The 19854-nt window shown below is 45.2% G+C and overlaps 1 protein-coding gene across 2 annotated transcripts in view; it reads right to left on the bottom strand.

Annotated features, from left to right (window-relative positions):
* CDC42EP3 (CDC42 effector protein 3) overlaps positions 1 to 16186 on the bottom strand; it is a 21799-nt gene extending 5613 nt beyond the window's left edge. Inside the window, exons 1-2 of one of the 2 annotated variants that reach the window (XM_019647848.1) lie at positions 15889 to 16186; positions 12669 to 12722 (exon numbers count right to left, since the gene is read on the bottom strand). The gene's annotated coding sequence lies outside the window, so the exon portion shown is untranslated. The remainder of the gene's footprint in view (positions 1 to 12668; positions 12723 to 15888) is intronic. The other variant, XM_019647847.1, reaches the window with a different exon arrangement.
* Positions 16187 to 19854: the final 3668 nt, after the last annotated feature.

The raw sequence follows: 19854 nt of genomic DNA on the forward strand, positions 1-19854 counted from the left end.
TCCTCCACAACTAGACTGAAGAACAAAACGACAGCAACTTGTCTATTCCCCTTCCCCAATTCCCCAGCACTGTTCCTATCCCCCCAATTCCCCAATAAAAATCTTAAATAAAAAAAAATGATAAAGCAGCTCTTTATATGAGGCTGTAGAAAGAGTTTCAAAGATATAGAGCTTCAAAGAAAAAAACAAACAAACAGGTGCAAACGGTGTCTATACATTTGTATTGCCTTCTCTGTCTATAAAACCCCTGTGGACACGTACACAAGAAGTAATGTTGACTGTCCACAGGGAGAGGAAGTAGATAGAAGCGGACAAGGGTGAAAGAGAAACTCATCACTATCCTTTTATGAGTTTGGGTTTCCGAATGAGTTATGAATTAGCTATTTTAAAAAAAGATAAATAAATATGGATCAGACTACACTTTCTTGCAGAGCCAATTTTATGCACAGGTCCTGAAAAGCCTATTGAACCTGAGTTATTGACACAAGGACACTGGAGGAAGGGCCACAGCAGGGTGTCCATGGGGAGGGAGGCAGAGGTAGGTGGAGGCACTGGGGTTCAGGTATACAGCTGGCTCCTTGTTTAGGCAACATTTTAGGGTGGGATGGTCCTAACTGCCATGATATAAAATCCTGTCCGTCCTCACCATTTTCAGAAAAGGAGGTCTCTGGCGGCTGACCAACCAGAGTGGAAAGGCCTGAATCAAGGGGATCCCCAAAGCTTTACTCTCTGCTCACAAGGAAGCAGGACGTTCTCGTCATGGGCTGGTGGTGGGTGAAGAGGAACGAAAGAGGTAAATTGGAAGGGCTTAGGCCAGAAACGAAGTCTTAGAGTAGAAGTAGTCAGTGAGCCCTTGTGGGTGTTTTGCAAATTCCAAATGAAGAGAATTTCTAGCCTTTGTGTATCAGTCAGGGCTCTACCTCCTGATTAATGATCAGTTACTGAACCACCTGAGGGTGCTGCCCGCCCACATTTGGGCCTCTCCTGATTTCCAGTTTCCTTGTGTTGCTATCATTTCCTCTACTCCCACTCTCTTTCTCAAATCAAAAAAAAAAAAGGGAAAGAAAAAGAGAAAAAACATCTTCCTATGTGTAGCCCTTTCTCAAAAACCCTCCCCTTGACCTTGAAATGTTAACTCTACACAATCGCTAATCCCTTTCTCTGAGTTCTTAGATCACTGTTTGCTCATCTTTCTCCCCCCTTAGATGACACTTGAGATAATACTCATCTGGGAAATTAGATTCCTCTAAACACAAAGGTCCCAACTCCTGAGCACTGAAGAGGATAGATTCGCTAACAAAAGGGTTCAACCCCCCAGTCAGTTGTTTGTCACCCTTTATCAAGGTCAGAAAGAAGGTCCAGCAGATGTACCGGCATGGAGTTCAGCTGCAAAGGCACAGGCTCCCACTTATGCATTTGTGAAAGATCCAAGGATTCTAAAACACAAAAGGGCTAGAGAGGATGTTAAAGCCATGGTTTTGATAAGAAAGACCAAGTGCCCAGTGGTCATTCCTGCAGTAGGCTAGGCAATTCCTTACTTATGACTGACTTAAGCGTAAGTGGCAGTGTTCATAAGAGAAATCACCACAGCAATAATAATTCAATGAAGGAAAAAATGGAAGTGGCCCCTTGCTTCATTTCCTTGTCATCTTGGTAAACATTGTCACTGAAAAGATCAGAGCAGGGCGGTGGCTAGGAGGTGGGGAAAAACAAGGGCTTATGACAAAGTGACACATCAAAAACTCAGTTCCTCAATTACTTAAAGAGTTGACGGTATTGGCAACTCACAGGGCTCTAGAAATGAACAGAGGTTGAGATTTTTTTTTAATTCCATTTATTTTAAGAAAGGAATGTTTGGTTCGTCTACTAATTGTTTTTAGATTTGTAGTGGAGAGAGAGGATGAAAAATTTCTTTCATCCTGCAAAATGGGTTGTAATGTTAATTTAAAACACACATGTATAAAAACAGGGGCCAGGGGCAGGTGGCGGGAGGGGTAGTCATTGTCCTGAGGGGCCTGCCGACCTTTTCCTTTCTTCCACTTTCAGGAAGTGAGCCTGCACCGGACTTCCCCTTTCTTGCTTAGCTGTCACATCCTTGGATAGCCTCGCAAGGATATCCTAGCTTCTGAGCAGTTTTCACTGTCTGGTGTATCAGTGTGCCCTTCCTCCTACCACCCAGACACAGCACCACTGCACTATCTGGGCTCCAAGCAAAAAAAACCAAAACACCCCTAAATGATTCCTCCTTTCTGTATGAACCAACAGTGCCTGGGAAGGATGAGGGCTCAGCCAGGAACCCTCCATCACCTCCCCACCCCCAACCCTCTCTGCTGCCAACAAAAAGACAACTCCACTGTGCTAAGCCCCAGAGAATGGGTCTTTGACCCTGGCTTCCCACTTTAGCGGGGACAAAGGCTACCTGTAACATGCTCCTCCATGTTCTGAGGAGTCCAAGCCAGGGGGTGATGGGGTCATAGGAACTCGGTCACAACACGGGAGAAGCTGAAGAAGTGGATCAGCTTAAAGAAAACCCATGCACTGAGGGAACACAAAGCTTTGGGATCTGAAGGGTTTCTTTAACTGGGATGGAAAAGGTGTTGTTCTGAGAAGGCTTAGGGTTAATAAGCAGAGGCTACAGAGAAACGGATTTGGGCTTCTCCAAGGAAGAACCCAGGTTTCTGGAAAGGTCGGGAGGGGACGCTGAGCAAGGCATGGGATGAGGATCTCACAGGGGTCAGCAGCCTTGACTCAGCCCAAGGGATGGTGCACTGCGGGTCAAGTTCACATTCCCATTCATTCTGAGTCTCCTGTAAACGATCACTAGCACTGCTTATTTCCCTACGGCCCATGTCACATTCACCTGCAAAAATGCTCAGGCTCCCCCTAGAAGACTTTCCATTTGAAGGTGCCTGTGTTTTTACTAATATAGGGATGACCAACCAAACTTTGGTATCAGAAACACTAAAATATTACTACAAAAATGAGGGCGCTTTTGCCAGCCCTTTTGCAAACCTCTGTGGGAGGGCTTCTCCGAGTCAGACAAATAATTTTTAAATTCAAGGGGGAATAAAATCATAGTATTAGAGATTTAACATTGAACTTCAATGAAAATCTAAGACAGAAATAAATAGAACCAGAGAAAACCCAGTAAACAGCATCCTGAAGATGCATTTCATATTTTCAGTCTGTTTTACTCCACCCGTGCATGAGAAGATAAGAAGATGCCTTTTCTATTTTTAGATTCTTATCCTATCCCCATGTCATCTGAACTGAGGACAGAACTATATGCCGCAAGACTAAAACTCTATTAGCTCAGGTCCCAGCTGCCTAGTTGTCATGCAAATAGCCTGAGTAGACTGTATTTTATAGACCCACTCAAAGCTATGATACATCTCACCTTCAATTATCTATAAATGGATTTCTTTGTTTATTATTCAGCTACAGCTTGTATTTTTCTTTTACAACCCCAATTACAGAGAAACCCACAAATACCATACAGGACACACTCACTGCTAATTTGCATGCACTCTTCACATTAATAGGATCCAATTGTACTATTTGGAAGATTTTTTAGAAGCAAAACTGGAAGACAGAACATGCCCCTCACAAAGTACCAAGTCTGTATTTTTGAAGAGAGGCCATTACGCCCTTTCTCCCTATTAAAGTGAGTTATTGGGAGGAACTCAATATGGACATTGATCTAAAATGAGATATTGGGGGGGACTCAATATGGACATTGATCTAAAATGAGATATTGGGGGGGACTCAATATGGAGATTGATCCCTGGCAGTTACAAGAAGACAGGAGGATGGGTTCTCTCAAAACGCCTGGCTCGTTTATCATGACTAGTTTTACATGGGATTCAGCCTTAGGGATAGTCAGAATGACCAAGGCGGACGCTCTAGTCTGGACATGAATCAAATAAGGCCATTATTGTGAATTGCTCCTGTGCTTCCGTAACTAATGGGTCCCACTTGATTTGTGAAGCTACAAGGACAGTATCAATACAGGAAGAGAACCTACAGTTTCAGCAATATTCACCTATGATATTCCTTCTAAACTCCACTTAAAAGAAAGTACCTTGTGACGTTGCATAGTTGCTCACAAAAAAACCTAATATTTGAGTCAGCAATTATTTTATGGAAACTCCAGATTCAGCAATTGTAATATCAAATGATCCAAAATAACAGGTTTGACAGGTGTCCAGAAATTCAGGCTATGGTCACTTGGCCCATACGGCCACAGAAAGCTGACTTTCTCGTCCTTTGCCTTTATAGCCATCTTCAAATTTAGGCCCCTTGAATACACTATTTCTTAGTGGGGTGAAGGAGCAGATATGGGATTTCCATGCTATTTTCCCATCCTGCTAGGGCCCTTGACAATCATCCATGCTCACTGGATGAGCTGAAGCATGGTTCTCTGCATGACACCGGCAGTAGGGTATATTTGGAACCCGCGGTGGCATTCCATTCTCAACCCACTTCTATGGCAGGCTCCCTGATGTTATTTGTACATGAATTTCTGTACATAAATATTTGTCTAATGAATGAATGTCCCCTCAGACGAGGCTGAGAGCTCTTCTATGAACGTGAACTGGGTCTTGGACCCATCTTTTTGCCTCCCATAACACATGGCGCACAGTGAACCTCATCAAGTTAAGAAGTGTTTAAATCCCTAATCCCAGCGAGAGCTTCCATCATGAGAGATGACTTGGTACGCTCCCTGGCACCAACCCCCTGCCCAAGTCTACAGGGGCTCCTCGAGAAAGAGGCAAATTTAAAATGCCTGGTTCTCTATGGAGTTTACACTTGTGAATGGTAATGGCTAACATTGGAGGACTTGCTGTAGGCCAGGCAGTAAGTACTAAAACACACCTCTCAGGAACCAGTCTTAGGTCAATCAGGCCAAGCGTGGGGGAGCTAGGATTTCAGACACGGCTGGACTCCAGGCCGTGCTCGTAACTGCTCCTGACTGGGTAATGTGAGGACTGCCATGGAAGTCGGTGGAGAATGGAATGACCATTCCAGACTATCTGTCTAGAAGTTTGACAGCACCAAGGGGAAATAATACACTATGATCTCAACAGTAATGAGAGGCAGAGGTGATAACTTGATCTTGTCAGAAACCAAGAAGGAGTAAAATGGTCCCAGACCCCAGCTCCTCCAATGTTAATTCACTAGGACTTCACAATATTTTTGCCGTTGTCAAAAAGAATCTCAAAAGGAATTTGACTGTATGTAAAAGAAAAGCCAGAAGATTAAAATTCTGAGGTAATAAAAGCCTCCTGAGTCTCAAGGAGAAAAACAAACATCCTGTTCTTAGAAAATAGCATTATGAGCCGTTAATTCTTTTCCCAGAGGAAGCACGTGCAGTGGGGCTGTGCACGACCACACGGCTTCACCGGGGACAATAGTTTCCATTCCTCACTACTGACACTTCCCTTCCCTCTTACCTTTCTGCAACTCAGAACCCTGTGTTCCTTACATGGACTGTCTGCCCACCTTCTTACCATTCTTTAACCACTATTCATAACATCCTCCAAGGCCTGCTTCGGTCACTTCCTTCCTGGAGGAATTCTCTTAACTCACTTCACGAAATCCAGGCTCAGTACTGCCCTGCCTGCAGTTTTTCTTAGGGCTTCTGCAGAGCTTATATTTCTGTTATTACCCTGTTCTCTGGTTTTGTGATTCTATGTCTGATATCTCCAGGTAGGTGGTGAGCTCAATAAGAATCAGGTAGGCAAGGGTGTGATTTGTAAGAGCTGTTGATAAAAATCATTTAGAGCCTCTTCTTGGGCTGTGTGAACACAAGAGGCCCCCTTTGCCCATCCCTTTGGTCAAGGGTCTGCAGATTTCAGTAGGTGGGCCCTGGCATATGCCTCCTGTACGCTCTACTCTTGGTAAATGGCAGAAGTTACCCAAATCCAAAACTCCGCAACTCCTTCCCCTGCCTCGTTCTCCACATCAAGTCCCATCATTATGTCTCCTCTTGTCCATCGCACTGCTTCAGCCTCACTTCCAGCCCTTGCATCTTTCTCCTACACAAGGATCTTTTCCTCCTCACCTATTTCTGGGCCTTCAACCTCATTTCTTTCCACTTTATCTTCCACTCTGTATCAGAGTGAGCCATCTAGAATGCGCTAGTAACGTTGACACTTTTCAATGGCAGGCCCACCCTTAAACCTGAAGATAGCTTGTGAGACCCACTTTAGCAATCAGGGTCCCAACCACCCCCCCACAGCTATTATCTCCCACCAGCTCCCCCAAGGCCTCTTAAACTGAGCTCGTACAGTTCCTTGTTTCATCTCAAACCTACCAACTATCACTGCAATCAGTGCTTATCTCCCCCACTAGACTGACTTTTTCAGGGGGAGACAAGCATATTTAATTCATAGTTGGTACTGAATAAATGTTTGTTGAATGAATGAACGAGCGAGAAAGTTTGAACGAAACTGCCTTGACTTCCTTCTTCTTCAACCCTGCCTGCTCTGCTGGAAATGCAAGATGGAGTCTTTCTATGACTCCTACAGGAAAAAAAAAAAAATCAAGTAATTTAACAAGGAATTGTTGCCTCTTTGTGGCAAAGGCTTTCTCTCATTTTTCCATCTGTAAGACATTTTAACCTTTCTCTATCCATGCGCGGTAAGAACTTAACAGCCTATCAATGCAAGCCACAGCAATTCTACAGGCTCTTACAGATCTTTTGTATGAAGGCAAAGAATATTTGTTGACGTGCTGTTTGAAAGGGAAATACTTCTATCCATGACTGCAATGTGCAAATAGAGTCTTAGAGAGACAGCCAAGATTCGAGAAAAATTTGACAATACATTCCCCTGAGTGCAGATTCACTACTTACATGTAAGTCACTCTTAAAGAATGAGGTCCCGAGGAAACAATGAGCTAGCCCTCCGGACCTTTCCTTTCAAAAGGAAATGAGTTATGGGGGAGCTTGGATTATTTGGCCCAAGAGTACAAGGGAAATTCAAGAAACTATAATGGACATTCTATGGAAAAGGATTGTTTTGAATGTCACTGTGTGACTGGCACAGATCAGGTGCTTTAAAAAATCCACTTATCAAATGAATGAATGCACGAACAAACAAAACAGCAGATAGAGCTCTCACTGCTCTTCTAGGTGTCAGGGAGGAAAGGACTGGGCCAAACTCTGACCAGCCCTGTAGGATCCCTGAAGAACTCGACACATAGGGATGCTAGTTCCTGTGTAAATGGAGAGAATTACCCCAAACCTGCCTATCTAGCAGGTAGGTGATCAAAAGCTGAAGGTGAAACTCTTCATATCAGTAAACGCTATGCAAACACAAAGCATTACCTTTATTCCAAATGAAAAACCAGAACATCTACTGAAATACAATATGAAGGGGAACCATTCCAGTTGCCAAGATAACCACTTGCATTTTCTCCTTAAATGTTGTCTTAGCAGTCCATCAATGACATGCTTGTCGATGGGGCTAGAATGGTTTGTGTCCGCCCTGTGAACAATCTCCACAACTGGAAGGGATTCCTACCTCCAGCGTGATCAGAGGATAATTCCAGTCAACAGAAGGAGAGGGGCTAACCTCTTCTACATGTGTCCTTTATGCATCTCCTATATGCATCCTTTATCTCTAGGTGCAATTCTTCCAGCCTCCTCCTCCAGCTGACAAAGTTACAATCAACTGTTACTGGTCAGATAAAGACAAATCTCAGGGCACATAGTTATTTTCTTTAAATATTTGGTAAACTGTCAGGTGCACGGGATTATGTGTTGTCCCAAGGAAAAACTAGGTGCATGAGTGGTTAAGGTTCATGAGGAGGCCAGGTGGGGCTACACATGGAAAGAAGTGTAAAACAACTCCAGTTCATCAGCTTGAAGAAGGGGAGAGGCCCCTCACAGGAAGCTTTCCCACTGAGTCTGAGATGGCTGCGGGGATTCCATCAGGAAGGGAGTGGGGAAAGAAGGCAAGCAAGCATTCCTGCCCTGGGAGAGGAGTCAGGGTAATAAATATCTTCGATTCCATGTTCCTCACTTAAAGTAGCGTCCCCTGGTATGTGCCTGTATGCTACATGGACACACAGAGGGATGATATAATCAAAGGCTTGTGCTTCAGACTAATTTTACAAAGTATTTTAGGTTACTCGTGGTTATTCACACTGTGTTCCCTGGAACCCTCAGAGCTCAAGGAGGGCACCTTTCTTACACTGGTGAAGAGAGACTGAGAAAAGCAGTGCCCACCTCCCTACCCATCCCCTCCTTTTCTTTAACTAAAGTAATCCTGCTATCATTTGTGAATGTGTTGGACTTTTATTAAGTTTTCTTTGGCTAAAAAAAAAAAAACCAAGAAAGAAAAAAAAGTTTGAAGGAGAACTGGGCCAAGGAGAATTCATGCTCTCTCTCTCACTCAAACTCTACGGCCTCAGTTTCCTCATGTCAGAATGAGAGTGGGGCTGAGATAAGGACTTGTCCATCGTGAAATGTTAGGGTTCTGTGATTCTACACGTTTGCAGAAACATCTAGCTTCCAGGGAATTTTAAGAAAAAAAATAGAATACTTTTTAATGAAGTTAAGACTATCCTTACACTCAAAATACTTTTTGCCAGCTATTTTCATTAATGTTTTCTCATCCTTCTTGGTATTAAATTAAGGGCACCGAGCAATGCCAGTGACTCTCTGTGAGGGCCTCACTTTCCTCATCGATAGAATAATGGTTAGTGTCTTCTCAGGAGAAAAACAATACACATAAAGTCCTGTTGAGCAACGAGCTTATAATCAATGGAAGGGGCAATTATTATCATTAATTACTCTAAAAAACTAGAGCTGCATAAGGAACAAGATAGGCGGGAAGCTCACTGTGGGCGTTTCTTCCAACCTTATTTCTTGTAGACCTTGGGATCTGGCCTAATTTTACAAAGTATTGTTTTAAACATGGCGTGAGAAACCCCCAAATGTTCTGGTTCCAAGCATAATTTCCCATTCTGAGAAAAAAAATGGAATTGGAACGAAGTCACTGTTTTATTCCACATGCCACCCATGAGATATGTTGGCAGTGGCGCTCCACCAAGCTGGCAAGCGCCACCTGGCCCCTCAGGTGAACCCACAGCTTAAGGGCTTCTTCACAAGGAAGACAGGACAGAATTCACCCATGAGCAAAAACTTACATTAAACTTATACAAGGCCAAAAATCAACATAATTTTGGAAGACATTTCACTCAAGTCATCTGAGAGCAAGAAACAGCTTCCAGTTTGGTGCTCACCATGGAACATGTGGCTCGAGCTGACTCGCTCAGCGAGAAGCTTTGGAGAGAGCCTTCTGCGCGCCTTCATCTGGCCCCTCGTTAGTTGCTCCCGTTAACAACAAACATTTACTGAGGGCCTACTAAGTGCCAGGCACTATTCTAGGAATTGAGGCTACAGCGATGATGGACTCACAAGAGCTTACAGTCCAGTGTGGAGAGACTTACGATCAAGAAGTACGCCAAATAAACGGCTCCTATAGTCATGGCTGAGGAGGCCTAGACGAGTGCTAGGAAACACAACGACCCGTATTCTCTTCAATTCTCTTCACTACCTGGGCTTCCTGCCCTGTGCTCTAAGTGGACACGTGGTACCGAGTTGCCACAATCACATCTGGACACGAGAAAGCTGCAGTAGAGGTTGCAACTGCCCAGCTGAGAAGACTTTAAGGAAGTTCTGGTGGTGGCTTGCTTTTCAGAGTGTCTTTGATGATCATTATCACCAGAATCAAACCAGCGAAGGTGCCACCCTTTTAATTTGAATGTTTTGTAGCCTCCGAAGCAATAATTTTACTCTGACAGGACTTAAATAATCTAGGTAAGAGAAAACGATTTCTGGCTCAACGGCATTAAGAAAAGATGTTGCCACAGGCAGAATCAGATAACATGGCTAGGACTAGATTGTCCACTTTTGCATTATGTCCAACTATAAAAAAGATGAATGCCAAGAGTAACTAGGTTTAGTGGCTACTCTCAAGGAGCCAGTAGTCTACCTAGTCAACCACAAGAGAAGGCACAAGACACTAGAGAAATGCCTCAAACACAAGGAAAAAGAGTAATGGAATTACAGCAGTTTGTAGATAGTAGAGAGCTTGGAGAACGTCCATGCCCTTTCTCTGCATCCTCATCCATTCCTCCTCCCCCATTTCTGAGGAAGGGACAGAACCTACCAAGAGAAGGACAGGGGTTTGCCTAGTGGACATAGCTGGTGGGTTCAGCGCCTACAGCTCCATCTCCTGCTGTGTTAAAAATCAATGTTATATGTCTTAACTGACCCTTGGCAGGAAATGTTTTTAAAAATAAATAAATAAATAAAGAGGGAAAGAAAGCAAACACATTCCAAAATGGCAAAGCTACATTTCATCAAAAATGCCTTTGCTTGTTTAAAAAAAAAAAAGAGCCGTGTGCTGCCCAAATGATTATAATGGATTTGAACAGAACAGGTCTTTTTCAACTAAACACACAGTGATCTATCATTGGCATGATGTGTCTACAAATATGACCTTCAAGTTGTCAGTAGAACATGACAGATTTCCAAACGTGTAAGCTGTCTAAATAGAGGCCAGACTTTGAAGTCCCCCGTGTTCCATGCTGGCTCAGGCCACTCTGCCAGAGATCTGCGCTGGTGTTTTACCAGCCCAGGGTTCTACATTATTAGCAGTAAGACTGCTATACTAATAGGTGCCACTGATCCTGGCTCACCGGATTCTAGAGCTAAAGAACATATGAAATCATCTAGAAGCAAATGCCTCCTCATCTTGACAAAAAGAGACCCTGAGGCCAGTTACAACTTGGGTCAGAGCTAAGGCCCATCTCTCTGTGACTGTCTACATTTAATTCTGCCTTGATTTTATCAAATGGCAGGATGACGAGGTGTTTGCCGGGTCTTCTGGGGTGTTCTTGTGGCTCTATTTCTGCACACCTTGTGGCTCTCTGAAATGCCCTTGGGTTCCTTCAGCTCTGTAGGACAGACTGCAGAGCGTGGCTTCTGCCTCTGGCTCGGCGTTTCTTGAAGTGTTTCCTGCCAGACTGCTCTGTGGGCAAAACAACTTCAGAGACTCTGGACGCTACCTCCATGTGGAGATTCACTGTACACAGTGACTTATTAAATGCTCTTTAAAGTTCTGCAACAAGGTACCTTATGCAAACTGGCTTCCCAAAGACCCCTGTTCTAATGTCTCAAGGCACACATTAGGTGGCGCTGTATTAGCTAATTGCAAGTGTGTTATCTAAGAATCAAAGGCTAGACGGCTAATGATGACTTTCTCAAATATGCAAATAAACTCTAATCACTGAAAACCCGGGTGTTTTTAAATTTGCAATTTCAGGATTCTGAAATTGCTATTAATTCATGACTTAGGCAAGCAATGAGGATCTAGCAAATATTAATTTGGAACTCACTGGCTTTCAAATTCATTAGTTTGCTTGGCTAGTCATAAGTAGTAAACTTTTTAATATCAACATTATGGCTCATACTGTAAAACTGTATGGTTTAATTTTAAAAACTGCGTTTTCACCAGAGGTACCATCCATCATTATAAGACTCAGGTGCAACTTGGCATTGAAGGAGTATATCGAGGCCAAGGAAAGAATTTTTTTTTTAAGCAAAGAAACATACCGGATTACTGCTGTAGAGCTATTTGGCTACTTACAATATTTATCCTGGTTTGTAGGGTGTCTTTTTGTTTTGTAGCCTTTAAAGAGTAGAGGCAGAAGGAAGGGAGGTGAACAACTCTAAGGCTATTGCCCTTGATTTTTAGGCAACCTGGGTTATTTCAAGCCATCCTTCCCAGAACCCCTAGTTCGGTTTGATCGGTCTCCTGAGCAGCCTCCCACAGCTAATCACAAACCCCTAGTATCAAAGGCAGTGGAGGCCAGGCAGGTCCCCCACGGGTTATCCAGGGCATCCCATTAGGTTTCAAAGGCCTCCTTACCCTATCTCTCATACCAGAAGCTTATCAGGCAGGGCCGGGGGCATATGCAGAACTGTAATGAGGCCCAACTTCCGCCAAGGACAGAGCCTTCCTGCTCGGCTCTTGTGGCTCCTGCCTGTTGCTTTAGCTCTCTTGCTTTAGCTATCCTGGAACAACATCATTACGAAACATATTAAATGTCACCTGAGTGCCAGGGACTGAAGGGCCACGCACTGTGGATGTGGTCATGGGGCTCAAGGAGATGACCATCCAGACCTTGCCGCCCCTGGCTTTCTAGAACTTTGAAGCAAGGATATAGTCTGCACTTCATGCCTGGCTCCTGAAATTCCTCGTTCTTGGACATGGCAGGGCTTTCTTGTGTGTTCCAGAGTCCTACATTTTCACCTAGTAAGTCTCTTCGTTTATGGTACACGTTGAACTGCTTGTGTTTAACGCTAGCACCTTGATGCTAGATCCTCTGCAGGAGAAGACTGTTGCCACACCCCTGGGACTGAACTATCTTCAATACAAATCATTCACATGGTATTCCCTAAGGCTGGCAATTACTGTTACCCTCACTAGGCCGTGATATAGAGGACTATGACATGAGTTCTCTTTCAGAGCCCAAAAACCCTAACAAGAGTCAGATGGAATAGCTTCCCGGACCCTCCTTTATGGTGGTGGGGCGTGGTATTCAGTACAAGCTCAGACAGACCTGAATTTAAACCTGATTCTGCTACTTACCTAGTTGTGTGACCTTGGCTAAGTTACTCAACCTTTCTGAGTCTGTATTCTCATCTGGAAAATAAGAACAATACTATCAACCTCAAAGAGTAGTTACGGATATTAAATGAGAGCACCAGTATTAAGCACCTTGGAAAACAACGAAAGCATCAATAAAATCATCAACCTTTCATTGTGCCTACTCTGGGCCAGGTACTATTCTGAGTGCATTATATTTTACCTCATTTAATCCTCAGAGTAATATTATTATCCCCATTTTATAATTGCTAAACTGAGGTACACAGGCTAAGTAACTTGCCCAAGGTCATACAAAGTATTAAGCGCCAGAGCTAGGACATGAGTCCAGGCAGCCTGGCTCAGAGAGGGGTTTCTTAATCTCAGGACGTTCCCCTATCTGCTTACCCCAAAGAGTTGCTGACTTGCATGCAGGATTAGCCACTCAAACATGCACATATGGGGTTGTTAAAATGCACATGCATGTTTAGGTATGTTCCTGCCTGTGTACTTTGGGGCAAGTTATATAACAGGACTGTCCTCAGTTTCCACACCTGTAAAAGGCAGGTATTAACAGTTCCTCCTTCACAGAAACATTGTAAATAAATGAGTTAATCAAGATAAGGGGATGAGCCGAGTGCTTGGTGCTTAGGGCAGGCTCCATATATGAAGGACCTTTAACATCCAAAGTAATGAATAGTATGATATCTTAGGAGAATTCTTGGGTATCAGTGCTTGGTGAAGGCGATTTTGTGGCTAGCTGAATCCAGCAGTTTCAAATGACACTACTTGTTCTGTGGCAAACATATCGATTTAAAAATAGATTTAAATTCTGATTCAATCAAAGAGTAAATAGGTCCACAGGATTCTGGCTAGAAAGAAATAAGGCCAGGCCTAAATGAAATCAGACTGAAAGCAAGAATTTTAACAATTAAAAAAAAATATCAGCGCAGTCTTCCTAGGTTATGAATTGTATTCCACCCACTGGGTACATGTTATGGCTACCGGGCAAGGAGCTTGTGAAAAATTTACAGCCTGGTAAAAATCTTTGGGTGATATAGGTTAAAACAACTTGATTCCCAATGCTGCTGAATACCATGGATTTTAGAAGTGCAAAAGGGCAGCTTTTGTGAGCATGTTGGACATAAAACACCACATTAAAGGAAAAGCTAGAGAGCAGATAGGACCAAACTAGCTCAAGTGAGCGTTTCTGCCATAATTTTTACGGCATTGTATTTACTCATCTTACACCATGTTTAAATTTACAATAAAAAGCACACACACAAAAAATGTGCACCACTCGCTACTAGAGCCGTCTTTACATGTTTCACTGGGATACAAAACAGAAATTCACTGCTCGGATTTTGAGGGAAGGGGGAACTCATCTTATTTCATGCTTGTAGCTGCTGCCACAGCCGCAGCACCATGTTCCAATCATGGAATTCATAATGTAAATCTCTTGCAGATGATCCACTGGAAAGCTGACACGGCCATGGATCCAGAAACCTTCCCAAGTTCTCTTCCAAAGTTCTTATCTGTGGGCCCAGAGGCTGGCACTGAGCGTTTCATTCAATGAGTGAGGCCTGTTAGGAAACCTACATTCTTTGGGAGGCTTAATGAAGAACTTTCAACCCTTCCCTGACTATATAAACAGGCTTTACCATTGATTTCACCCATGACAATGCCAAATGTTTCACAACTGCCCCGACTTTATCTCTGAGTGTTCAAATCTATTCTGGAAAGGGTTTGTGTCGCACACATACCTGTGTAGCTTACGCTTAGTGCCAATAGAGCTCATAGAAATTACAGTTTTTAAAAACTGTAATCAAAAAAAGACCTCTGGAACTGTCCAGAAAAGAAGTTTTCTGGTTGTTAGATGCAAGATCTTTCCAAAGTTAGAACATTACAGGAGTCTTTTAAATTGCCTTAGGGACACCCCGGGGGGCCATCATCAGAACTTCAGGGTAAACCTTTTGTCTCTCTGCCATGTTATGGAAGTCTCCGAAACTGGCTTTGCTGTTCAAATCTAGACATCTGCAGCTCACCTAATTTTTGTTCTTTTTTAAAGGCAACACCCTCAGGAAACTCTTGGATATTGTGAGGCCTAAGAGTTGGGGGTGGGGAGGAAATCTTTGTCTCAACACATTCATCAGTTCCCTCCCCCTACTCAGCACCGCCCTCCCTAGAACCCCCTACACCCTCAGCACACACCAGCAGCTACTCCCCCAAATACACCAGGGCTGGAAAGATTCTTATTGCAATACCCTCCTGACATTCCTATTCCCGCCCTCATTTTAATTCACTTTTTTTTTTTAAAACAAAATGTAATTACTCGACTGTCAGCCTGGGCTGCACTCTGGGGCTTTTACTCCTTTCAACACAGCTGCGCTCCCGGCTTTGATGCTGCTGTCCACGCAGCTTGTCCCAGCCACAGCCTGGCTTACGGTAATGTAACATTCAAGTGCGTATTTATTTTTAAACTGACCTCTCCTAGACTGTACAGTATAAAGGAGGTCCTGCCAAAAAATATGCTACTTTCTATTTATAAGATGAAACACATGCCTCCCAAAGTCGAGAGGGGTATGGAGCATAATAATTCATAACGAAAAAATGACTGGCCAGATCCATTCGTCCTCACAAGTCTGATACTTGTCTGCGTCAAGACACTTTAGTTTCAAGAAGAAAGAAAAAAAATCTTGAAAACGTTTCAGCTGTTCAGAAACCACTGTCAAAAAAAAAATGCAGCTGCCAGATCTGCAGGTTGGAGCTCTGGCCACAATGCCCCTCTCCCCGCCCATCAAAGTAAGGAAAGGGCACTCGGAGGGTACTACCACCGCACATCTGCATGGTGCACCCATGTGCAGCCCTGGTGGCAATTCACGAAGGGAGGCGAGCGGTAGCCATGTGCAGCTTGTTCTCAGATGGAAAAATGCAATAAGCGCCCAGAATGGCTGTCAGTAGCTCAGAGGGTGCAGCCCCACCCTGAATAGTGGTGGGCACAAATGGTGGATGTCTGCGTCCTGGTCGTGGTGCCCAGACCCCTCCCGGTGTGTTTTATGTTCCCCTTGGTCCTCTGGACGCCATCTGGAAGGGGATGCCCTCAGTATCCTAGCTCCCTATGCGTTTCCAAGCCTAGCACCCCGCGCACGCCGGAAGCAGCCACGGCCACCGGTCCAACGGTCTCAGACAAGCAGAGGAAGGAGCCGTGGGCAGGCAAGCAACTCACCAGCACCCCCGAGGATCGCAGTCGTTGCCCCGGGACCCGGCGCCCCGCACCTAAGCCTCCGAAGGCGCGCGCAGTCCCCGCGGGCTACGCTCAGATCCAGCCGGGTGGGCCAGCGCAGCGCCTCCTCACAGCATTATCCGCTCCCAGACAGCGTGAAGGCGCCCGAGGCCGCGGGTCTCCAGGTTCGCCCGCCGTAGGTGCCCCGCAGCTGCGCTGCCTCCCGCCGAAGCCGCAGAAGGGAGGGAAGGTGCGAGCCAGACTGAGCGCGCGGCGGCTGGACTCCAGGACTGAACCTGCGCAGGGCGGGGCGGCGCGGGGCGGGGCCGCGGCACCGGGGGCGGGCTGGGGCGGGGCGGAGGGCGCGGGCGGCCCAGCAGACCCACCCCGCCTCGGTACCTGCGCCGCGCCCCGCGGGGAGCGGACGGGCGGGTGTCACCCGCAGCAGTGCCCGAGGGCGCACGGAGGACAATGGGCCCCTATTGTTAACGCCCCAGTGCCACCTTTAGGGTTTGTGGCTTCCCTCGGAGAAGCTGCGCTCCTCCACCTCAGCACAAAGAAAGGTCGCTAGACGTTCGGTTCAGAGGGACCCCGGGGTGCTAGCGCCAGGGTGCCGGAGGACAAAGGGAATCCGCCCGTATCCCGGACACCTACACTAAACCTCGTGCTCCCACCTCTCCTGGTCCCAACAAACCGACCAAGCCCAGCGAGGCTCTGGCGCGGAGAGTGACTCTCGCCACGAGAAGCAGGGCCACCTGACCGCGCTGCCCCTGACTTGACACGGGTCCCCGGGCCACTAGGATCCCGGGCTTGGGGGAGGGTCGTATACTGTCAGTGTACAGCTCGCTCCCTTTGGAGCTGTCGCCAAAACCCGGAGAGCGGACTTAGCACACTGGAGATGCCTGGGGCTGCCGGCTGAGCGAGTGGGCACGCGAACTGCCGACGCTGCAGGTTTTTCCAGTCCACGAGGAGGTGTTTCCTTTCTCGCGGGTCCCTAAAAGAGACTTGCCTAAAGCTGGAGCAAGCGGGTAGCGGGTGGCGGCTGCCCCGGACGCGCTACAAGGCGCAAGTGGCGCAGCTGCTGGCGGAGAGAGTAAAATTCCACCCTGGCGACACCTGCGCCTGCCGGTCATTCCGGCGACCGCCGCTGCACGCCCCGCCCCTCCGCCTGGAGGCCGAGCGAGGACCCTGTTAATTAATTTTCTTAATCCGTCTCCGTCTCTCACTCCTCCAGTCGTCAGCCAGGGGAATGAGTAGGCGACAGGAAAGGGCGGCGTTTTCCGGCTGTAAGGTCCCAGCCTGAACCGTTGGCCTGGGAAGGGGGCTGGAACCCAGGGAAGTCGGGCGCTCCAGGCCTGGCCCCAGCCCGGGGACCCTCTGGTTGGATGGAAATCCAGGCACAAAGCAGGGACCCTCCAGGGGACTTTGACTTTTTAGAGCAGTATCATCCTTGGGTCATCACCGCAACGCCCTTGGATCTGTCTAAAACCTTAGAGGATGCGTGTTAAGCCCACGTTGTAAACCACGACTGACGTTAAGGTGAAGTGAAAAGGAAATGGACACAACTGCTCTGGAAAGCAAAATACTTGGGTGGAGCGTTAAAAGCCTCAAAGAAAATAATAGTTGGCAGGTCAAATGGACGTGAGGTTGGAAGTCAAATGCAAAACTCAGCTGAATGATGTTAGAAATCTGACAAGCAAAACAGTCCATGAAGATAAGAGACCCGGCATTGTTTCCTCTCTGCAAATGGCAATTGCTCTGAAGTTTCCTTTGGCATATACCTGGATTTTACACCAGATTCCTGAGAATTTTACTTGGGGTTCATATTTTTAAATATATGTTCCATTTGGCATTGATGTATATATTTTATGTATGAATTTATTGAAAAATATTAAATGTTACTGGCCTACTTAAAGGTATTTTTATAAATTTTTTATGCATAGCTTTCATTGCATGTGGTATTTTCATGAGTACAAATAATATGTATATATATTAAATACCACATGAAAAATTCCTTTTGCACACACATTCTTGACACATGTGTCTTGTATATAGAACTGCTTTCCTGTTTCCTCTAAAATGTGGACTTTATGTACTATTGTATCTTCCATACCTAAAATGGGGCCTGGCACATAGTAGGTACTCAATAAATATTTATTGAATAAGTAGCCCCTTGACTACAATTTGCTCTATTGTTAGCTGCTTACACTTTATTGCCACATGCTTAAGTAAGTAACTTTTGTACAGTTCCTGCAATCATAGAGTATCAGGTAGCAATTTTATTCCAAAAACCTATTCTCACTTTTCTGCTCCGTTCCTCACTTTCTAGAGGCTTTTCCTCTGTGCCCTTCCTTTACGAGGCTTCACTTCTGGGCACTAAACAATTTATTCAGAGCCTGCCCCTTCAAGGGCCTGATGGTGCTGATTTGATTTATCCTGGCTTCTTTGATGCTCTACGTTATTTATTTGTACTGAACATCTTTCTTGGCACCGAACATCTCCAGTGAAGGAGAATTCCCTCATACGGTGAACTATCCTTTCAAACAAATGCATTTCTTGTACTAACTATGATGGCTTTTAGGTTTGATGGATTTTGATTTTAATGTGGAAGAGAGAGAAAAGCTTTGCCTTGGGAAGATGTTAGGGGCTCTGAGTTTCTGCTCTGAATTACAAAAAGGTGTAGCCTTGAAAAATTGGTGGTAACCTTAGAAGCCTAAGTGAGACTAAGAAAGTGGACATAGAGAAGATATTTTAACCAGGTTCAATTAATGCACTAGTATCTGTAGAGCAAGCATCTGTCAGGCCCAATGATGGGCTATTTTTCTGTTAGTCTGGATTGTGGGAGATGAGCCAAGATATGTCAGCAGTACCCTCGCGGTCCAGAAACCTGCAACCTACTTAAGGGGCAGACAGAATGTGCCAGTGTATACAAGCAAGTGCTGACTGGAAATATTCTAGCCTCTTGCCACCAAGACCAGCAGCACCAAGCCTTACTCCCTGGCCACTGAATTGGAATCTTCATTTTAAATGAAATGTAGATGGTTTGGGTGCCCATTTGATGTTTGAGAAGCACTGGTCAAGAGTAGTGGTTCTCAATCTTTTTAAATCACAGACTGATTTAAAATCTCACGGGACTTATAAACACTCTTGTCAGGAAAACACGCACAGAGAGTTACACAAAAACTGTTTCCCATTCACTTTCAGGGGTCCCCTGAACAGCAGTCTGTGGGTGAGGAAGTCCTCTGTAAACGCCTCAGGTCACTGAGCCAGACGAGCCATTCAGTGTCAACCAGAGGAGTGAGGGGAGGAATCTTACAGGAGAAAGAACTTAAGTTCAGCTTTGAAATATGGGAGAAACTGAATGCGAGGAGGAGTCAAGAAGGGCATTTCAGGCAGAAGGAAGGCATAAGTAAACAAGATAAGGAAATAAAACAACAAATATGCATTTTTATGTGGAGTAAAGAGACTAGTTTGATAGCAGGCTTTCCTTGCAATTTATTATCATTGTTTGAACCTCCAAGAAATGAAACTGGAATGTGGACTCAGTGGCCTTTCCACTTCAGGGGCACTGGGAACCTTGTGACATATGGTTTTATGTAAGACGTCATTTCCGATTACTAGTTTGCTCTCCCATTCACTCTGCCCTGGCCACATGGCCTTCAGGTCTTTCCAGAACTCCAACATTGCCTGGGGCACTCCATCTGCCAGACCACTTCCCCAGATAACCAAAAGAATCCATTAAGGTCTTTATTCAGATGAGACTTCTGGGGAGAGGCTATTTCTCTCAAATAGCAGCCCTTCCCCCATTCCATTTCCCAGCTTAAAGCTTGTAGACTTCTTTCTTACCTGACAGTATATTTATAGATTTATTTATGGCCTGTTTCTTCAAAAATGTGGGCTTTGTGTACTATTGTATCTTTCATCCCTAAAATGGGGCCTAGCACCTGGTGGGGACTCAATCAATATTTA

Source organism: Hipposideros armiger, unplaced genomic scaffold (genome assembly GCF_001890085.2).
Source record: "Hipposideros armiger isolate ML-2016 unplaced genomic scaffold, ASM189008v1 scaffold_116, whole genome shotgun sequence".
Lineage (NCBI taxonomy): Eukaryota > Metazoa > Chordata > Mammalia > Chiroptera > Hipposideridae > Hipposideros > Hipposideros armiger.